Raw genomic sequence first — 19,686 nt, 5'->3', positions numbered from 1 at the left:
TGAAGTTACATCTATAGGACGACATTACATAGTAGTTAATCTTCATGATGTGATCATATTTGTTTAAAGGTTGCATTTCATGTCAAATGGTCACTAAGATCTTAAAAACCACACTTCCAGCTGAACATTTCTATGTGGTTATAACTAAAGGAGAGTAGAAACAATGGTTGTTATTTAATTTGTTTATTTGGTGAAAGTGATGACCTTTTGTTTTATAGTCAATTTGTCCCATTCCTCCAAGTGTTCAGACATGTGCATAAACATTAGTGGGATCCAGGGCCTTGATCATTGATCATCCATTGTTGGTCTTCCATGCAACCATGGGAAGGAAGAAAAACATTTTAAAAAAATGAAAGTATGATTGTAAAACCGTTAAATATTGGCAGAAGGACTGCAGCAGTATTTGAAACTACTTTCAAATACTTTTAAACAATTTACTAAATTTCAAGTTGAGTGTCCATTAATGGCGTTGAAACCATGGTATGTTTGATTTGTGTAAGATTTTATGCCATCATGAGTGTCAGAGTACCTGCTTATATTGAGATCCTTAAGCATAAAATGCCAAGGACATAAAGAAAAAACAACACAGGGAAAAAAGAGAATAAAAAATCTGACAAAAAATAATCAAATATGGTATTGATCTCACCTCTTCTATAAAATTATTTAAAAAGAATTATTCAGACTAAGTGTGGGCAGGCAGTGACTGATAGGGGTGACTAATTGGATGGAGGTTTAGTGAATTGGGTAAACCACCCCAGTAGCGATTATGATGGAAGTCACTGTAAGCGCGTTTCCCTGTTTGGCTTATATAAGATTGAAATTTAGTTCTCAGTAAGTGACAGCAGAGGGAGTAAAGGAAGGAGGTGACATCTTGCTCCCAAGTTTCAGTCCAATCACAGAGTGATATTTTAGACATAAAATTTAGCTTCATTTGCAATTTTTGAACAAGTTATTGTAGCAGGTTAAGCTGGAAAACATTGACAGATAATGAGCCTCAAGATAGGCATCCTCCTTCATAAGACGATGGGATCTGGAGTGGAAGTAATGCCACATGCTAAATATGGTAAGAATAACATTGTAATAGAAAATAATTTCTTGTCATTCTTGGCCTTTAGAAATTGCTACATTTGACTTCCCAAATTAAGAGGCCTAGAAGCTGGTGTTGGGGATGCTGCTGCACCCACTGGCTTGAAGTGGTTTCCATCGTATACAGTGTTTATAGATTGGTTCAGTGGCTCTCAGCCCCCCACTATACAAATCGTTCTGGCACCCCTGGGACTGGTTATCTGAGTGCAATGATATCACACTATACCACTCTTCCTTGGGAAATTGCCTAAGCTTCAGTGACTGATAGTCACCATTGAAATTTAATCTTGATTCTATTCTTCGCCTGGACTTGGGATATCCCTAGAGAACCTCTGGACTGGGTTGGATACTGCTGTGATGTGTTTGTACAGCACCTAGCCACTGATGCCTAGATACTGAATGGTGACTTTGGATGCCGTTGCAGTGAAAATGAACAATAAGAATAATGCAATTAGAAATGAAACTATGAGGAAGAGTTCAAAGATAAATTAGAAACTGGATTTAATAAGAGTTTGAGGGAGTGGTGAATGGCACCATTGTGGGAAAATTCATGTTTCACTCTCTACAAAAGCCCCGTATCAAAAGCTGCCCCCAGTGTCATATCATTTAACACAGTTCCCAGGCTGGGAGTTTCAAAGGAACCTAAGGGAACGAGCACCCCACTCTCATTAAAATCACAGCCTAAACCCACAAAACGCCACCAGCCCAGCTTTCTTCGGCTGATACACCCTCATGTCAGGATTCTGTTTCTAAATTAACTCTTTATTTCCAAATGAACTCTTTCTCCACTGCCAAATAAACCTTCCTTGGAGAGTTTGAGAGTGGGTGGGGATGAGCTTTGCTAACCAGGGACAGGAGTTTTAGTTGTCATTTCTGACGCTTGAAAAGGCTGCTCGTCATTTGTCTCCTCAAGGGCTCAGCTTTTTTGTGAACAGGGAATGTCCCTCAGTGATGCAAGCTCTGGCTCTTTGCTTACCTTTCCCTTTCTCCTAGGTGCGGATGCTTGGCTGCTGTAGCATAGCTAAAGCAAGTACCATAGAAAAATATGTAAATAGATAACAGATGCAAAAAGGAGCCGTGGGATGAATATATTGCCAATGCAGAACAATCACCATATGCCTCCCAATCACATTTCCCCTTGCTCCAATTGAGTACACCTGTGGTCTTACTGGCACTGCATTTGGATTCATAGTGGGAGACTCTTATGTTCAGAGGTGCTGAGAGAATCTCTCTGTGCCTCCTATTCTTTCTTTCACTGCTCTGCTCCCCTCCATTGCCATCCACCAGAAAACAAACATCATGAACAAATATTTACTTTTTGACTTGTTTTGCCTCTTGATGTACAGCGAGAGGAGCACAAAACAGAGGCAGCATCAGAGGCTAGTTGAAACCCTTCTCATCAGAGCTGATTCCACTATTTATGCATCCTTAAAAAGTTACCTATTGTATCTCAGGTAAGCCAGGTCCCATTATTACATGTTGGCCCTTCTGATAATGTCCTCTGTGTTCCGTTCCACACGAGGAATCTGGCTGGCCTAGTACATTAGCAGCCCTTGAAAAGCATAGCAATCTTTCAGGGCAAACTACCAGAATTTGCAGGGTCCCCTTTGGGGACTGCCACATTGCAGCTGTCGTTTATGTGCCCTTCTCTGAGAGACAAATCCCTGCCACTGCTTTAGACTCTTTGGAAGCTTTAATTTAGAGTCTGCTTCCAAGGGAAACAAAGCTCTTTAAACCTTTTGAAAGGAGATGCACGGGGGAAATGAGCCCAAATTAGAGGCTGCAATCAGTGCATACCAGATGCTAAAGGCCAAATTTTTGGAAAAAATTAGGAACAAAGCCCACATGCAGAAAGATATGTGCAATTGTGTGCCTAGATTATTTGGCATGCAAGGGATATTTAGAGGCCCACCTGACCATTTTAACCTCTTGGGTCTTAAGATGCCATTTGGGTGTGTGCAAATGTCAGCTTTCTCACACATAATTACTGCAACTCCATGTGCAAAGTTTTGGTTCACAATTGCACAGCAATTTTTGTGCATGAACTTCATGCCTGATTCCCCCCCCAGGAACCAGGATCTCATGGAACCCATTCTAATGATCCATGGCTGCCTGCAAACATGGCTCCAGTGTTGTCAGCTGGGCAGCGTTCATGCATGTGTGAATTAAACCCCGATCACAGAACACACAATCTAAAGACTATAATCCATTATTTTATCACCGCTCTGTAGGCCAGCCACTAAAATATAAGACAATCATGAATTCCCAAGAACGTTTTGTTTCTCTAGCCATCAGAGGGCAGTGGTGCCCATGAGCATGTATGTTAGTGTGAGTCCCACACGCTTTTAAAAACAAATTGCTTTGACTAATTCATGTGAGATTTTTAATGTTTGCATTGCCATTTGTACGTACCAGTAGCCTCTACCTGTTATATTTAGAACAGCTGTGCCTTTAATAATGGGAGGATTATAAATGCAGAATGTAAAGGACAACTACAGGACATAGTTTTAGGTCACCCAATTTTTTTAAGTCTTGGCTATTATGTGTGTGTTAGATATGCACTGGGGGGGGTGTGTCACTGATTGGATCTGGATTAGGGTGTGGGTTTAGGAGATAAGTCTGGGTTATCTCAGGTTTGGACTCAGCAGTACCAAAAATCTTGTGAGCTTTGCTTGTGAGATTTCTTCCCCAGTGAAGTGGGAATATTGAGATATTAGCTGATCTCATCAGATTTCCCCCACGCTGGGCTGAAATCATTCAGGAATGGATTTCATCCAAACTGGATCCGGACAAGAGATTTCTCTCAGAACCAAATTCATGGGGGAAGAGGTCAGCTTACATTGGGGATTCTGGGCTGAGGGCTCCAGTGGGAAATTCTGGGTTTGTACTCTGTTGTCTTGCCTTGTTTTCTGTGTATTAATTACATCCAGCCTTTAGAGATGGGAGACCTTTTCATAATACAATAATTAAAAACAATAGAACGGGTCCTTTTCTGTTCTAAACCACAGGGGAACTGTGTAACTTCAGTCCTAGAAAAGGAATGTGAATTTCTGAAGGCTATTGGACTTTGCACATTTGTGTACAGTAGATCAGCAAGAACTAATTTAGCAGAACTGTATGTTTGTCATTCTAATTCAATAGGAAATCCGTGGAATTTTAGTCTCCCTTCTGAAGATGGGGATTTGCACATGTAACCCCCACTAGTGGTAATAGGAGTTATTTGCATAAATCCCTGCATACTGAAATAAAATCCAGATCAAAACTGCCTGCCTTGTTCTAAACCCTCTGTGGGCTTGTTTCATCTTATCAATGAGTTCTCCTCTCTCTGTATGGTCCCCTGCTCTCATGGCTCATCTGACACTGATACCAATGTCCTCTCTGCCCCCTTAACCCCTTAACTGTAGCCAGCATCTTCCGTTTCTGCTCCGTATGAGCTCAGCTTCTTTGATCAATTCTCATCTGACCACATTTCACTCTTCCTCTTTGTTCCTTTCCTGTTCTATTTTACTTTAAATTGTGACTGCATTATTTAATTCTGTAAGGCACTTTGGGATACTCTGTAAAAAAGCGTATGAAAAATATGCATCCAATCCTGCAACATTTACTCAGGCCCACTGAAAGGCTGCTTGCATATCTGTCTGAGGAAGTGTGTTTACAGTGAAGGGGGTAGGTCCCTAAAGTTTAATTCTACTGTGTTGAGATGTTTCACTGGTCAGCAACATGCAAGCGCGCACTTCTCCAGTGATGGTGCAGTATTAAGTACTGTAGTTCATCAGGATTATAGCTTAGTGCGTGTGCCAGACACTTTAAGATATTTAACGCCATTGTCATTGGACTAAAATGTAACATTGCACAACATATAGCATTACCTAGCACTTTGGTGAACAGGCAGTACTCACTGAGCAGGGGGTTGGACTAGATGACCTCCTAAGGTCCCTTCCAACCCTGATTTTCTATGATTCTATGATTGTCTCTTATCCTGCCAGCATCTTTGTTGCTACATTGATTGGAAAAGAAAAAAAAGCAAAGTGGATTTTGCTGAGAAGTTTCCTGAACCACCAACAAACCCCGTTGCCAACGTAACACAAGAGTGAGTATAAAAATAATTACTGGCACAGGCCTGCTGAGAGTTCTGAGTCCACTGTTTATACACTTCTGGATTCAATTGTGCATCTGCTATTGGGTATCCTTGGCTTTCAGGTTTAAGTCTATGGAAGACATTTCACTCTTAAAGATCATAAATGTGTGAGTGGGGGAAAGGGAAGGCCTGGAGGGTTGTTGTTCTATCACCGTTTGTGTTGTGTCTTGTAAGTAAAATGATGATTAAAACGTATATTTTTAAGGGAAAGAACAGACTGTCGCTGTTTATGTGCCAGCTGGGCTGCTTTTCATACAACTACTCTGGAGACACCAATAAACACTTTAATTTCTTTTTCTAATTGCGAAACAGGTTTACAGGAATCAAATGTGGCAGCTGTGTAACTGACAGGTGTCTTTGCTGAAAAAGTACTGCCCAGGCACATGTAAAATGAAAGGAGAAATGATCTCTCTTAATGCCTTCAACTAAAAGTAACTTGTTTTATTAGCCTGGTGCTCGGTAGCACACCCTTGTCTACCAGTGCTGCTGCCACTGACCTCAGATTTTGGGGATTTCACAACATGGTCATTACATTTTAATTTAATTCTTAAACTTGGCCTTCAGGAGTGAATTGTTTTCTCTAGGTTTTTAATTCTCCATTCTCCCCTTCCTTCCCCGCAGACACTTAAAAAAACAAAAAGAAAAGAAAAGTTCTGATACTTCAGAATTATAGTAGTGGCTTTCCGAGAGCTGCTTATGGTAATGACATGAGAAACTGGAGGTTTCACCACCATTGATTAATGCAGCATTTTTGACACCCATCATGTTGCCTTATGTATCCTGGTTACTTTACAGTTGTTTTTTGTGCATGATTTACACACTTTGCTGAAGCTGAGGGATTCTGCTAGGATGGAAGAAGTTCCCTGTTTTAGAATGAGAAATCAGGACCATATACAGATAGGGTGACCAGATGCCCCGATTTTATAGGGACAGTCCCGATATTTGGGGCTTTTTCTTATATAGGCCCTTACTACCCCCTACCCCCGTCCCAATTTTTCACACTTGCTATCTGGTCACCGTACATACAGATCACTGCAAACTAACTAAATAAAAAGCTCTGGGCATTTAGCTGATTTTATTTAAACATGTGCATAGCTAGCAATTTGAAATGTGTGTACCCACTGGTCAATACTTGTGCCCCCTTGGCTGTAGTATCTCCATGGTTTCCTGTGATATTGATCATATTGTGTGTAATTGCGGAGGGGGAGGGATGGGACAGTTTCTAATGCCAAAGATGAAGACCTATCACTAGCATAGAGGGTGCAGCTAGTTAAATTTTAAGAGCAGATGAAGGACAAAAAGCACCAGCCAAATGCTGCTTCCTGGAAGTAAAACAGAAAATACCTTGGGGCACAGTGACATGAGTATCGCTGTCGACACCCATGCTTTAACTTCTGAATGTTCACAGACTTTTAACTGAGAGGGAATCTGTTTTAAAAATAGACAAAAAACCCCCCCTCCCCAAGCAATCCAGGCACCGTCAATGCTCTCCAGAGGAGTGACACTGTCACTATAAACTGCCCCATTTCTCTTCCCTTTTTGTTTAAAGTGCAGAAAACATAAACAGGCAGCTCTACAAAAGGAAACGTTACCACGGACCACTTACATGACAAGTCATTGTAATTTCTTGCTCCCCCCCTTTTTTTCTGTGGCTGTGAGAAATGCTGTGGGTGCGTAACTGACAACCAAGATAACGTGGGCCAATGCTTCCTGAATGTCTTTAAAGGGCAGGTTGTAGCTTGCTGCCAATCTGCCTGGATAGGACATACTTTAGTGACACAGGAGCATGCAGGGCAGGTTATAGTAAGGAATCCACAGAATTCTTCTTACATGGTTAAAGTTTGGATCGCTAGACATCTCCTGCCATATGATGATCAGAACTTCTTTAGCAACTTCAAAGGCTGATAAAATGCAGGCCAAATTCTGTGGTGATGTGCAAGGCTGTTGATATTGTGTCAGTAGATGGGTGTAAGGGGCTCTGAGAGCTGTAAATATAAGTGGATGAGGCTGGAATAGAAGAATGAAGCAGAAAAAGCAACTAACTGGAGTGTTTGAGATACACGCTAAAGTAACCACATTATCTCTCACCTCTTTTTAATGCCTCAGTTTGTAAGTTACACCATGTTACACTCCGTGATCTGTGGCTGCTGGGTTGGAGTTGCTTACATCCACTTCCTGATGCATAATAATACACCATCTTACAGAACATCTCTGAATTTGGGGACTGATCGAAGGCCTATTGCGGTGAAAAGGAGCCTTTCCGTTTATTTCAACAGTGTCTGGATCAGGGCTCTCGCTCTTTGTGTTCACAAACGTCTCCTCATTTCTAGCTGTTTCCATGTGATTATAAAGCACATGGCTAGGTCAACTCCTCAGTTATTTAGGGTCCTAACTTTAATTGGGAATATGGCCAACGTTTGCAAGAGAATTAAGACACTGGACATAGATTTCAAAAGATAGTATTAAAACTGCACAGGAAAAGAATGAGCTGGGTTAGAATTATACACCTGCCAAGCAAACAGATTCTTATCTTGGAAACGTTTCTTATGCAAGAAGGGGAGACAATGTGAGCAGACAGTTCTGAGGACACAGTGGCAATGGAGATTTGAGATGCGCAATCTACAGTGTGTAAAACAACACACCTTTGCCTCATTGATCTGCCCTGTTTGAAATACTTCATTTCCCAACCTTTTCACTCGCCTGGGTCTAGCAGAGAGTCCGGGAAAGGGTTCACAGATGGAATACTGCTGTGCTCCGGTGATCTCTCGCTGATGGAGTAGCCCCTTGAGTTATCAACCAATGCAATTTAGAGAAGACCTGAAGATGATATCCAACAGTTCTGGGAGTGACAGCAGACGGATGGGGTATAAAAGTGATATAAATCCATATTTGATTTAACTTTGCAGCTTCTCTGAATGGAGCCCAGCCTCAGCTGAGGATTCAACCCTTTGGATGTCAAATAAAAGTCAAGTCCAATTCTATCCATGAAAGGATGTACAGTTTTTGCCCTTCCTGTTTCTTCAAGAGGCATCACTTTAGAGGTGGTCTTTCTGAAGAATGTCCCTACGCTCTGAGCCCCGTTATGTCATGGCCTGCATGAAGTAGTAGCATAACTCAGGCTTACCTTGCTGTCCAGTAGAAGGGAGTTGCATGACCTCCTGTGTACTGTGAAGATTGGTAAAATTGACCATGTAGTACTTGACTGTCCTTTGCTGCTCAGACTCCAGGAAAGAGACTAAAAAATATTTAACGGAATGAACCATTTCCCAGACAATTGTGAAGTTCTTTAGTGTAATAGGAAAACATTTCCAGGTACAAAATACATTTTTAAAATCATTTTACTAGTGCTGAGTTAATGCTTCTAAAGCACAAAAATTATTTACAGAGATAAAAGTACAGCACTGTAAATCAGCATTGTAAATATAAGCCCTTTCTTGTCACCTGCACTTATCTTGATTTTTAGAGTACTCTGTGGTATTCAGAGTGTTTAACAGGCATTCTGACTCTAACTCATGATTGCAGTGGTACATAAAATAGAAAGATTAGAGTCTCAGTTGCCTGCTTAATATGTAAATATATCCAGTTATGTCTGAGTGCTTTTAATGAAGTAACTTGGACTTCTGTTCCCATATATCACAGGTGATTATGGAAAAAGCACTCTAGATGCCTGTTGGAAACCACAAAAGCTAAGATCCTGTTTTTGTTTAAAATTTCCTATTTTTAAAAATTCTGTAGATTCCTAAGGCTGGGAAGAACCCCAATCCAGGTTGAATTTAATCTTAATTAATCCAAATTTAGCCAGTTATCAGATAGAAATAATATGTCAGGATGTTGTATAATAATCCACATGTTGTTATAAATAAAACCTCTCTTTGGCTGTAGTTTACATCTGAAATCTACCGAAAATTATTTGATACCGTGTATGAAAGATTGAAATTAATGTTGTTGCATTAAATGCATGAATCCCTCTAATATTCTCTGTGTGCTGATGACACACATTCCCAGCCTTTCTACCAGCTAATGGAACGCAATTTCCTTTTGCAGAGCGCCTTTCATCCAAACTGTATCCCTGCATGTTTTACAGGTTTAAACAATATAATTGCACAGATAAAGGAAAAAAAGAGAACCTAGCAGAGAGTACACAAATCAATTCATGTTTCTTAATGCGTGGGGTGAGGCCTTCTAATGTGAGAGACGAGTACTGTTTGAAAGATGGCACCGGTTATCTCTGGACCTGGACAAGAGACTGGATTATGCAAGATTTATTGCAGGGCCCCCTGTGATTAGGATGTGGTTCCCCCTGGAGGTTCAAAGTGCCGTCGCTAGGCCAAATGTGAGCGTTGTCCATACAGCTCTACAGTTAGCCCAAATCTTTAATGGGGAGAGGAGCCCATGGTCCCAATATACAATATCTCTGATTTCCAGGGGCCTAGCACTGCAGGCTGTGCCAATGTATTAAAGTTCAGGGTGATTGCAACTTACGCTAGTGTGTACAAACATGTGGCCCTTAAGTTCCCAGCAAGTTGCAGGTGTGGCATTTGGTTAAGTAAAATTTGCTTCCTCTTAGATGACTGGAGCTGTGCTACTGGGGACCAGAGCCCTGCCAGGGGCATGGAGTTGCAGCAAAGAGGCATGGGGCTTCTGCACTGGACCTTTCCTCCTGCAAATCATGTGGGCTTTGCTGGGGGTGTGGATAGGGTCATTCCTACCTCCCAATGGAATGATTATGTGGGGAGCATTGGGGGGGGGAGGGATCATTGTGCAGGAGATGGTGAGGGAGTAAGGAAGGGAGGGGCGTGTGACTGGTGAAAGGTTCTTGAATACAGGAGATGATGACGTCATTCCGATCCTCAATCTAATTAGCCGGGCTGCCTGTGAAATGTTGCTTGAGGACATCTCCTCTTAGTCAGAGCGTTCTTTCATTCGCTCCCTAAAACCACTAGGCTTGTTTTAAACTCACGGCTTGCAAAATAAAGACCATCGTGCTGAATCCCTGGTTGAAAGCAGGAAGGGAAGTTTTGCAGGGGTTGTACAATTCAGCTGAGCATTAGATAATATCCACGTTTCGGGCTTCGAGCTATAAAGCTGCTCAGCTGCTGCAAGATCTCACAAAGATAAAATGCACTTCAGTGCACTGCTGTCAGAGGAATTTGAAACATTCAAACCCTGTTATATCTCCCCCTTGCTTCTTTCTTTGCTCTTTCAGATATTTCTGAACTTCTGAAGAAAAAGCTGCAACACACACAGCATTTTCTCCTCTTCTCCACAGGCTTTCCTTTTGCTTCATGAGACTGACGGGTGGTTACAGGGAAGACTGGCACCAGCATCTATTATGCCCATTGCAAGACCCGGTTTTCAGTTGCCGATAACTTTGCCAAACTTCAACTGTTTGGGTTGAACTTTTCCATGCCAGGTGTCTGCCTCAGGCTGGTTCGCTGGGGACACTTACAGCCAAAATAGTTCAGCTGTTTCCAGGAACGTGGCTAGGGGAAAATACTGTTTTGTTCATGTTAAAAAAAAAAAAAAAATTAATAAATAAAAAAAATTCTTGATGATTTTCTTAAAACAAACAAAAAAAACCCCCACAAAACTCAAGGGGCCCTATGCTTTGGGGCTATTGAAATTTGCCATGGGAGTGGCCTTGTGCAGGCCTTTGTGCTTTCCTGGGAAAATATGCCCTAATTTGGCAATTTGAAGTGTATCCATTTGAAAAATCTCAGTCACACATTTTCAGTAGCGATTTCTTCGACTTTAGCAGCTAAAATTTCCAACGATCCCATCGTCACTGAGCATGAGCCATCCCCTCACAGCTCCTGTATGTGACTAGACTGCACGTGTACCATTCCTATAAAGTGAGCCGAGCATGCTTCCTCAAGCAAAGGGCTACAGGGGTGAAGCTGGCCTTTCCCTGTAATGACAGCTCCTAGCTCATCTCGGTCAGGGTGTGCTGGGCACTGAAACTGAGAGCAAAGAGCCTGCCGCCTTCTGCTCTAACGATCCCCTGGTGGTGCCCAGGCAGTGTGGAGGAGGAAGCTGCCTGACTCAAATGCAAAGAGGACGCGATCTGGACCCCAGGGGGTTGGGGGAGAAGGGAGAGGTGAGTAGGTTGAGATGAGGACCCTGATGAGGGAGACTGGGATTGATATCTGGTGGTGGTGCGAGGAAGGGAAACTAGGACTAGCCTTTGTGGGGAGGCTTAGACTGGAAACTGGGGGTGGAGACTTTGACTGGCTGAGCAAGGAGTCTGGGACTGGGGAAAAGAAGGTGGATGGGGACAGGTCTGAGGAGGCTCTGGAGTGTAGGGGAAGAACTGCGATTGACATGGACACTGAGACTGGTCAAGAAGCCCAGAGAGGGAGACTGGGACTGGGACCCAGTAGAGATAGGGAACGTGGCCAGGGTAAAAAGAGTCAAATTGGAAGGGGGACTGGAACCAAGGAAGCCGGTGGGGGGGTGGGAGGAAGGGGGTCTGGGAGTGGCTCTGTAGGGAGACTGGAACTGGGAAGCACAGTCTGGAGGAGTGAGATTAGGATTTATGAAGCAAATAGACAGGGATTGGGATGAGAAGCCTAAGGAGTGGGAGGCTGGGACTAGGTCAGTGAGGAGAGTGGGACTAGGACAAGGAGAAAGGGATAAAGCTTGGGCAGGGATATGTTGGTGGGGATGAGGCAGAAGGAGTTCAGCTCAGGGAAATGGGCAGAAGTCTGTGCCCATGAGAGAACATTCCCCTCTGGAGCCTGGAATGGAACACAAGCTTTTGGAGTCTCACCATTCCTCTGTTGTCTGCAAATATCTGTGAAACCCACTGGTGAAGTGTGTATCTCATCCCCCTCTAGTGCTGGTCTACATAGAGGATGAAAATCTAGTGTTACAATCAGTTACTCTGTTGGCTCAAATTGCAGAGGTCTGTATGGAGGATCTAAAGGTTCCAACCATGCTGCTGATTCACTGTGGTGTCAATAGGATGCCATGTGATGCAATATCTGCTTTTTGAAAACTGAGTAACTTATCTCCCCAAAAGACGGCATTAAAAAGAACTTTAAGATTGTAAAGTCAAATATGCAGAAGTTAGGAGATGCCAGCAATAAGAATGCTTGTGCAACTTTAATTCAGCTCCTTAGATTGTATAATAATGTGTACACACATTCATTACATTCCCACATATAATTTTTTCCACAGGATCCCCGCCTCATTCAGTGTACAGGATGGACCTCTGGGATCAATCAGGGGTGTATACTGAAGGAGGCTGTTTGTCTGTAGAGCCACTGTTATTTCAGAAGTTGGAAGGTGTCGTGAACAGGAGGAGAAAGGATGGTCTCATGCTTGAGATGGTTGAATGCATCTTGGAAAACTCAATTCTATTCCTGCCTCTGCCACAGAGTTACTGTGTGATGCTGGGCAAGTCACTTTAAACCAACATTTCACAGGTGGTCACTAATTGTGTGTTCCTCATTTTCTGGGTGCCCAACATGACACCCTGGGGCTGAGCTGCAGAAGTGTTGAGTGCTGCTTGCTGCATCTGAAGCCAGTGAGAGCTGTGCTTGAATATATAACGTGCTGTAAGACGTGTACTCTGAAAAATCAGATACTAGGTGTGTTATGTTTGGTAATTGGTAAAATTATTGGATTCTTTTGTCCTTAGTGCCTCTGTGCCAGTTACCCATCTGTAAAATGGGGATAATACCACCCCCACATCTCACAGGAGTGTGGTAAAAATAAATTCATGAATGTTTGTGAAGGCCTCAGATACTGTAGTGAAGGGTTCCATAAAGTAACCCATGAGGAAATGATTAATTCTGTCTTCAGAGCAGGGTTTCAATAATGTGCAGTAAATTGGGCCTAGGACCATACACTGAACCATGAGGAGAAAGCAACAGAATGAATAGTTGCTCATTCAGTGAGCACTGTCCATCATTTTAATACATATGCAAAAGGGGGACAAATGAAGGTTGAATAACCGATTCTGGCCTTTCTTAACTGTTGAGTAGATAATGTGTGTGTGTGTGTGTGTAAGTTACATCCAATGCTACTCTCCTGATGATATTTAGAAGTGACCACCCAATTCAGATGCAAACAAAAACCAAAGACTGAGCTACTTCACCTTGATATGGACATTTTATCTCAATTGCCGATCTAGTTTCAGAGCAGATATTTAATTGTATTGGTGATGTAGTAACGATGATAGCGCCCTTTTATTGCCTGAAAAATTAGGCTAAGATTTTCAAAAATGACCAGTGATTTTTGGAGCCCAAGTTGGGAAGGTGGTTGTGTCCAATTTTCGGAAAGTCCTGAGCACCCATCCTCTGAAAATCAGGCCCCTTTAAGGAGTGTGTAGTGGGACACCCATAAATTGATAATCTTGGCCCATAGAATGTTCTTCATCAGACTAAATCACAATGGACTGCAGTGATACGGTTGTTTTAGGGTGAACAGAATGAATGTATTATAAATGGGTCAATGGCTGATTATGCTTGCAGCTGTGCAAACATATAAGACCTAGACCCTTGCCTCAAGAAAGATTCAGCAAATCAGTCTACAGAAGAGTTGAATAAAGTGTAATTAACACACTCCTTAAAGTGGGAGAACAGATGGATTGATCAGCACTTGGTTTCTTCGCTTTCTTAAGCCTCCGTTCTAGTTTCGGTTTAGCTAACTGCAGGGTAAGAGAATGCTCATTCTTTGAGATGGGGTGGGTGTGCACATCTCATTTTAGTTGTGCACCAGCTGGAATGCAGAGGTAGGTAGCCTGTACAGCAGTACATGACACGTTGTTACATTTTAACTGCTGGCAACACCGTAAACTTCAGTGGTAGAAAATGGCAGGTAGAGCCAAGAAAAGTGAATATGGAGGATCCTGATAGTCCTAGCAGGTTTTTTAAAAGACGTTCATTTAGAAGCACAAAAGAAATTGGAACTAATCAGCCTGGTACTCAACATTTTAGTCTTGTGTTACGTATTTATTATAGTAGCTCCCATTGACCCCAACTGAGAATGGGGGGGCCCCAGCATATTATGTACTGTACAGATATATAATGGGAGACTGTCACTGCCCTGAAGAGCTTACAGTCTGCATAGGCAAGACAGAGAAAAGATTTGCGGGGAAATGGAGGCACAGAGGGATGAAAAGTGCTGCCCAAGGTTACAGTGGCAGAGCTGGGGTTAGAAGAAACCAGTCTCCTGACAGGTTGTTGAGAAATACGTAGTGCTTGAAATTCTCTTTGCCATTTTCCTTTCTTTAATGGTAATTCCACTTGCATAATCCCCCCCCCCCCCAAAAAAAATCTAAATGCAGAAACCAAGAAAGCTTGATTTCTACCAAGGATGCCAAGACCTTCCACTTGAGCAAATTTATTATTTCAGTTCCTTTGATGGCAGGAGAATCCTCTAGTCTAAACACTAACAGATAATATTTTATTGTATTCTGTATGATAAATTAGTTTGAATAGTTATCAGACAGATGTTTAAAACTCTCAGTGCCAATCAAAGCAATTAAACATGAATTAATACTCCATAATTCATACATGGAAATGTCTTATTCTGAATTTAATGTTTTAGAACAAAATGTTATTTAAAAATACTTTAGTATATATAAACTTGGTGATGAGAGTAAAAGTTCTGAAATTGGAATTACACTGGGTTAATTTCTCTGCTCAGAATTCTGATTAGTTTATCAGATTACTCAATGTGATTTATTCCTTTATACTGAAATACTTATCTTCAGCAAGATTATTTGAAGCCTGATTCTGCATGAATCCCATTTTATTACGGTTTATACAGAATGCATTTTTTAGAGTCACCCTTCAGAGTTAAGCTGCACTCTAAAACCCCAGGTCCTTTGTCTGCTTTGTATGGCTGTTCGCAGCAAGGCTCAACCATGGGATGAGGCCAGGGGAGGTGAGTCCTACCGGTGGGTAGGCCACAGCAGCCAATGGCATCCCTCTTTGTTTATTTCAAATACTAGGATTGGCTAGCTGATAAGTGGCCCACCTACAAATGAACGACAGCAAGCAGCGATGGCCCTCTTTTGATCCACCCAGTACCCTTTGCAGGTGCAGAAAGCCAGGCTGCCTCCAGTGTCCTGGTTCCAAATCTCCATTCTCCTCCTACTGCAAGTTTATTCTCTTGGCCATTGCCTTCCACTTCAGAGATAGGTGGATGACATTTGAGTAGAGAGTGAACTGATGTCTGCAGGTTTGATAGGAGACTATAAAATGCTGTATTAATTTAAGATTTTATTAGGTAACTGTGTGCTCACACTTTGCCTCTTTTATTTGGGAAGGAGAAAGTTAATCTATAAAATGGATCACTTGCACCTTGATGCTTTTAATTTTTGAGAGGAAATTTCTCCTTTACTTTTGAATTCACTTCTCAAAATCAGAACCAAGGAGAATCCAGTCAGTTAGTAGTTGTATTTTAGGAAAATATCACACTTGGGCAATACGAGGGCTGCTTTCAGTGTACCCTCTGACCTCCAATAAATGGGCATTATATTCTTTGTTCTTCATGATAAGTGATAAATCTGATTTGGCACTTGTCAGCCAGATGCTGCTTGTCAGACATGGCGGCCATTGCTCTTGATGGAGAAACTGGGAGTGTTCTATAAATCACCCCATGAATATAATTTCACTGGTAATGACAGAAAGCTGTCTGATATAGAGAATGTCACTATGGAAACCATGAAATTGTAAATCCTGGCCCCATTGAATTCAGTGGCAAAGCTCTCACCGAAATCAGTGGTGACAGGATTTCACCACACAGCTGAATTCTGTGGCTGATCCAACTCTCCACAATGGAATGGACCCACCTTCTGAATCCAACCCACCCTTGCACCCAAACTTTGGAAATGTTCATCTCCAAGTCCAAACTTCATGGCTCAGGCCCATCTCAGGCTTTTATGAAAGTATCAAGAGCTTGGAACTAAGCATGTCACCGTGACAGTGGAATGCGCTAGGTGGGACATGAACTTGAAGAACTTAAGAAAAGTTTTTAACTCTCTTATTGTACATTGCTATAATCCATTGTTGCGATCATATATAGTACATTCACTTTGCTGTCATACATCAGTCCATTGATGTATTAATAATTATTTTAACAGAGTAGATCCAGGATTCTATTGAGGAGAGACTGTCCAAAATTTCAATAGTTCCAGCCTGTCTTAAAGCCTTGAGTTCTTTGATGCTATATTATTTAAATATACTTAGAAACTGTTCAAGAGCCTGTGGAAATGTTCAGTATTTCTAGCCATGGCTTTATAATTTGACACTGCATTAAAACTCAGCTAAAAAAAAGCAGAAAGCAGTGTCAAACTGTGAAGCTACTGCCTAAAGAGTCAGAAGTCCAGCATTATGGATGTGCATCACAAACTGTCTTAAAACAACTTATTTTTTGTTTCTTAAATTCATTATCTTTCTACATTCATATCCAGCCTTTTAAAGCTTTGTTTGTCTCTTTTATGCTTTACTGGCCAGTTCCCCTTGAATGTTTGTCTTAACCCTCCTACTTCACAACCGTTTTAAAGTACTTGATTAGTTTTAAAAACACACCTGCTTTGCTACATCCAAGCCCCATTAAGGATCTTGCATAAGAGCTAATGAACACAGCAGAGGACTTGTGCACGTGCAGCCGGGTTGGTGACTCACCACGTAGAGATGGAAAAAGAGGAATGTATGCATGCTATGTAATTCGGTGCAACAGTAACTTCCTGCAGGGTAGTTAATGAATTGCTGGAAGGCAGCATATGCTTGACCAATATTGAAAGGAGGGTGAGCATCCTCAATCTCAAAGTCAAAGAAAATTGAGGATCTCTCAGGGTATGTCTACACTATGGAATAAGGTCAAATTTATAGAAGTCGGTTTTTTAGAAATCGGTTTTATATATTCGAGTGTGTGTCCCCCCACAGAAAATGCTCTAAGTGCATTAAGTGCATTAACTCGGCGGAGCGCTTCCACAGTACCGAGGCTAGAGTCGACTTCCGGAGCGTTGCACTGTGGGTAGCTATCCCACAGTTCCCACAGTCTCCGCTGCCCATTGGAATTCTGGGTTGAGATCCCAATGCCTGATGGGGCTAAAACATTGTCGCGGGTGGTTCTGGGTACATATCGTCAGGCCCCCGTTCCCTCCCTCCCTCCGTGAAAGCAAGGGCAGACAATCATTTTGCGCCTTTTTTCCTGAGTTACCTGTGCAGACGCCATACCACTGCAAGCATGGAGCCCGCTCAGGTAACCATCACCCTATGTCTCCTGGGTGCTGGCAGACGCGGTACGGCATTGCTACACAGTAGCAGCAACCCCTTGCCTTGTGGCAGCAGACGGTACAGTACGACTGGTAGCCGTCATTGTCATGTCCGAGGTGCTCCTGGTCGCCTCTGTGAGGTCGATCAGGAGCGTCTGGGCAGACATGGGCGCAGGGACTAAATTTGGAGTGACTTGACCAGGTCATTCTCTTTATTCCTGCAGTCAGTCCTATTGAACCGTCTTATGGTGAGCGGGCAGGCGATACGGACTGCTAGCAGTCGTACTGTACCATCTTCTGCCGAGCAGCCATGAGATGTGGATGGCATGCAGTCCTTCTGCACCGTCTGCTGCCAGCCAAAGATGTAAAAGATAGATGGAGTGGATCAAAACAAGAAATAGACCAGATTTGTTTTGTACTCATTTGCTTCCTCCCCTCCCCTGTCTAGGGGACTCATTCTTCTAGATCACACTGCAGTCACTTACAGAGAAGGTGCAGCGAGGTAAATCTAGCCATGTATCAATCAGAGGCCAGGCTAACCTCCTTGTTCCAATAAGGACAATAACTTAGGTGCACCCATTTCTTATTGGAACCCTCCGTGAAGTCCTGCCTGAAATACTCCTTGATGTAAAGCCACCCCCTTTGTTGATTTTAGCTCCCTGAAGCCAACCCTGTAAGCGCCCCTCCCGGCGTCAGAGCAATGGCAAACAATCGGGCATCTGAGAGTGCTGTCCAGAGCAGTCACAATGGAGCACTCTGATGGGGCTAAAACATTGTCGCGGGTGGTTCTGGGTACGTATCGTCAGGCCCCCGTTCCCTCCCTCCCTCCGTGAAAGCAAGGGCAGACAATCATTTTGCGCCTTTTTTCCTGAGTTACCTGTGCAGACGCCATACCACTGCAAGCATGGAGCCCGCTCAGGTAATTGTCACCCTATGTCTCCTGGGTGCTGGCAGACGTGGTACGGCTTTGCTGCACAGTAGCAGCAACCCATTGCCTTCTGGCAGCAGACGGTGCAATACGATTGGTAGTCGTCCTCGTCGTGTCCGAGGTGCTCCTGGCCACGTCGGCTGGGAGCGCCTGGGCAGACATGGGCGCAGGGACTAAATTTGGAGTGACTTGACCAGGTCATTCTCTTTAGTCCTGCAGTCAGTCCTATTGAACCGTCTTATGGTGAGCGGGCAGGCGATACGGACTGCTAGCAGTCGTACTGTACCATCTTCTGTCAGGCAGGCAAGAGATGAGGATTGCTAGTAGTCGTATTGTACCATCTTCTGCCAGGCAGGCAAGAGATGAGGATGGCTAGCAGTCGTACTGTACCATCTTCTGCCGAGCAGCCATGAGATGTGGATGGCATGCAGTCCTTCTGCACCGTCTGCTGCCAGCCAAAGATGTAAAAGATAGATGGAGTGGGTCAAAACAAGAAATAGACCAGATTTGTTTTGTACTCATTTGCCTCCTCCCCTGTCTAGGGGACTCATTCCTCTAGGTCACACTGCAGTCACTCACAGAGAAGGTGCAGCGAGGTAAATCTAGCCATGTATCAATCAGAGGCCAGGCTAACCTCCTTGTTCCAATAAGAACGATAACTTAGGTGCACCATTTCTTATTGGAACCCTCCGTGAAGTCCTGCCTGAAATACTCCTTGATGTAAAGACACCCCCTTTGTTGATTTTAGCTCCCTGAAGCCAACCCTGAAAGCTGTGTCGTCAGTCGCCCCTCCCTCTGTCAGAGCAATGGCAGACAATCGTTCCGTGCCTTTTTTCTGTGCGGACGCCATACCAAGGCAAGCATGGAGGCTGCTCAGCTCACTTTGGCAATTAGGAGCACATTAAACACCACACGCATTATCCAGCAGTATATGCAGCACCAGAACCTGGCAAAGCGATACCGGGCGAGGAGGCGACGTCAGCGCGGTCACGTGAGTGATCAGGACATGGACACAGATTTCTCTGAAAGCATGGGCCCTGCCAATGCATGCATCATGGTGCTAATGGGGCAGGTTCATGCTGTGGAACGCCGATTCTGGGCTCGGGAAACAAGCACAGACAGGTGGGACCGCATAGTGTTGCAGGTCTGGGACGATTCCCAGTGGCTGCGAAACTTTCGCATGCGTAAGGGCACTTTCATGGAACTTTGTGACTTGCTTTCCCCTGCCCTGAGGCACATGAATACCAAGATTAGAGCAGCCCTCACAGTTGAGAAGCGAGTGGCGATAGCCCTGTGGAAGCT

The sequence above is a fragment of the Lepidochelys kempii genome, chromosome 9 (genome assembly GCF_965140265.1).
Source record: "Lepidochelys kempii isolate rLepKem1 chromosome 9, rLepKem1.hap2, whole genome shotgun sequence".
In the NCBI taxonomy this organism is placed as follows: domain Eukaryota; kingdom Metazoa; phylum Chordata; order Testudines; family Cheloniidae; genus Lepidochelys; species Lepidochelys kempii.
This window is presented reverse-complemented; position numbering follows the sequence as displayed.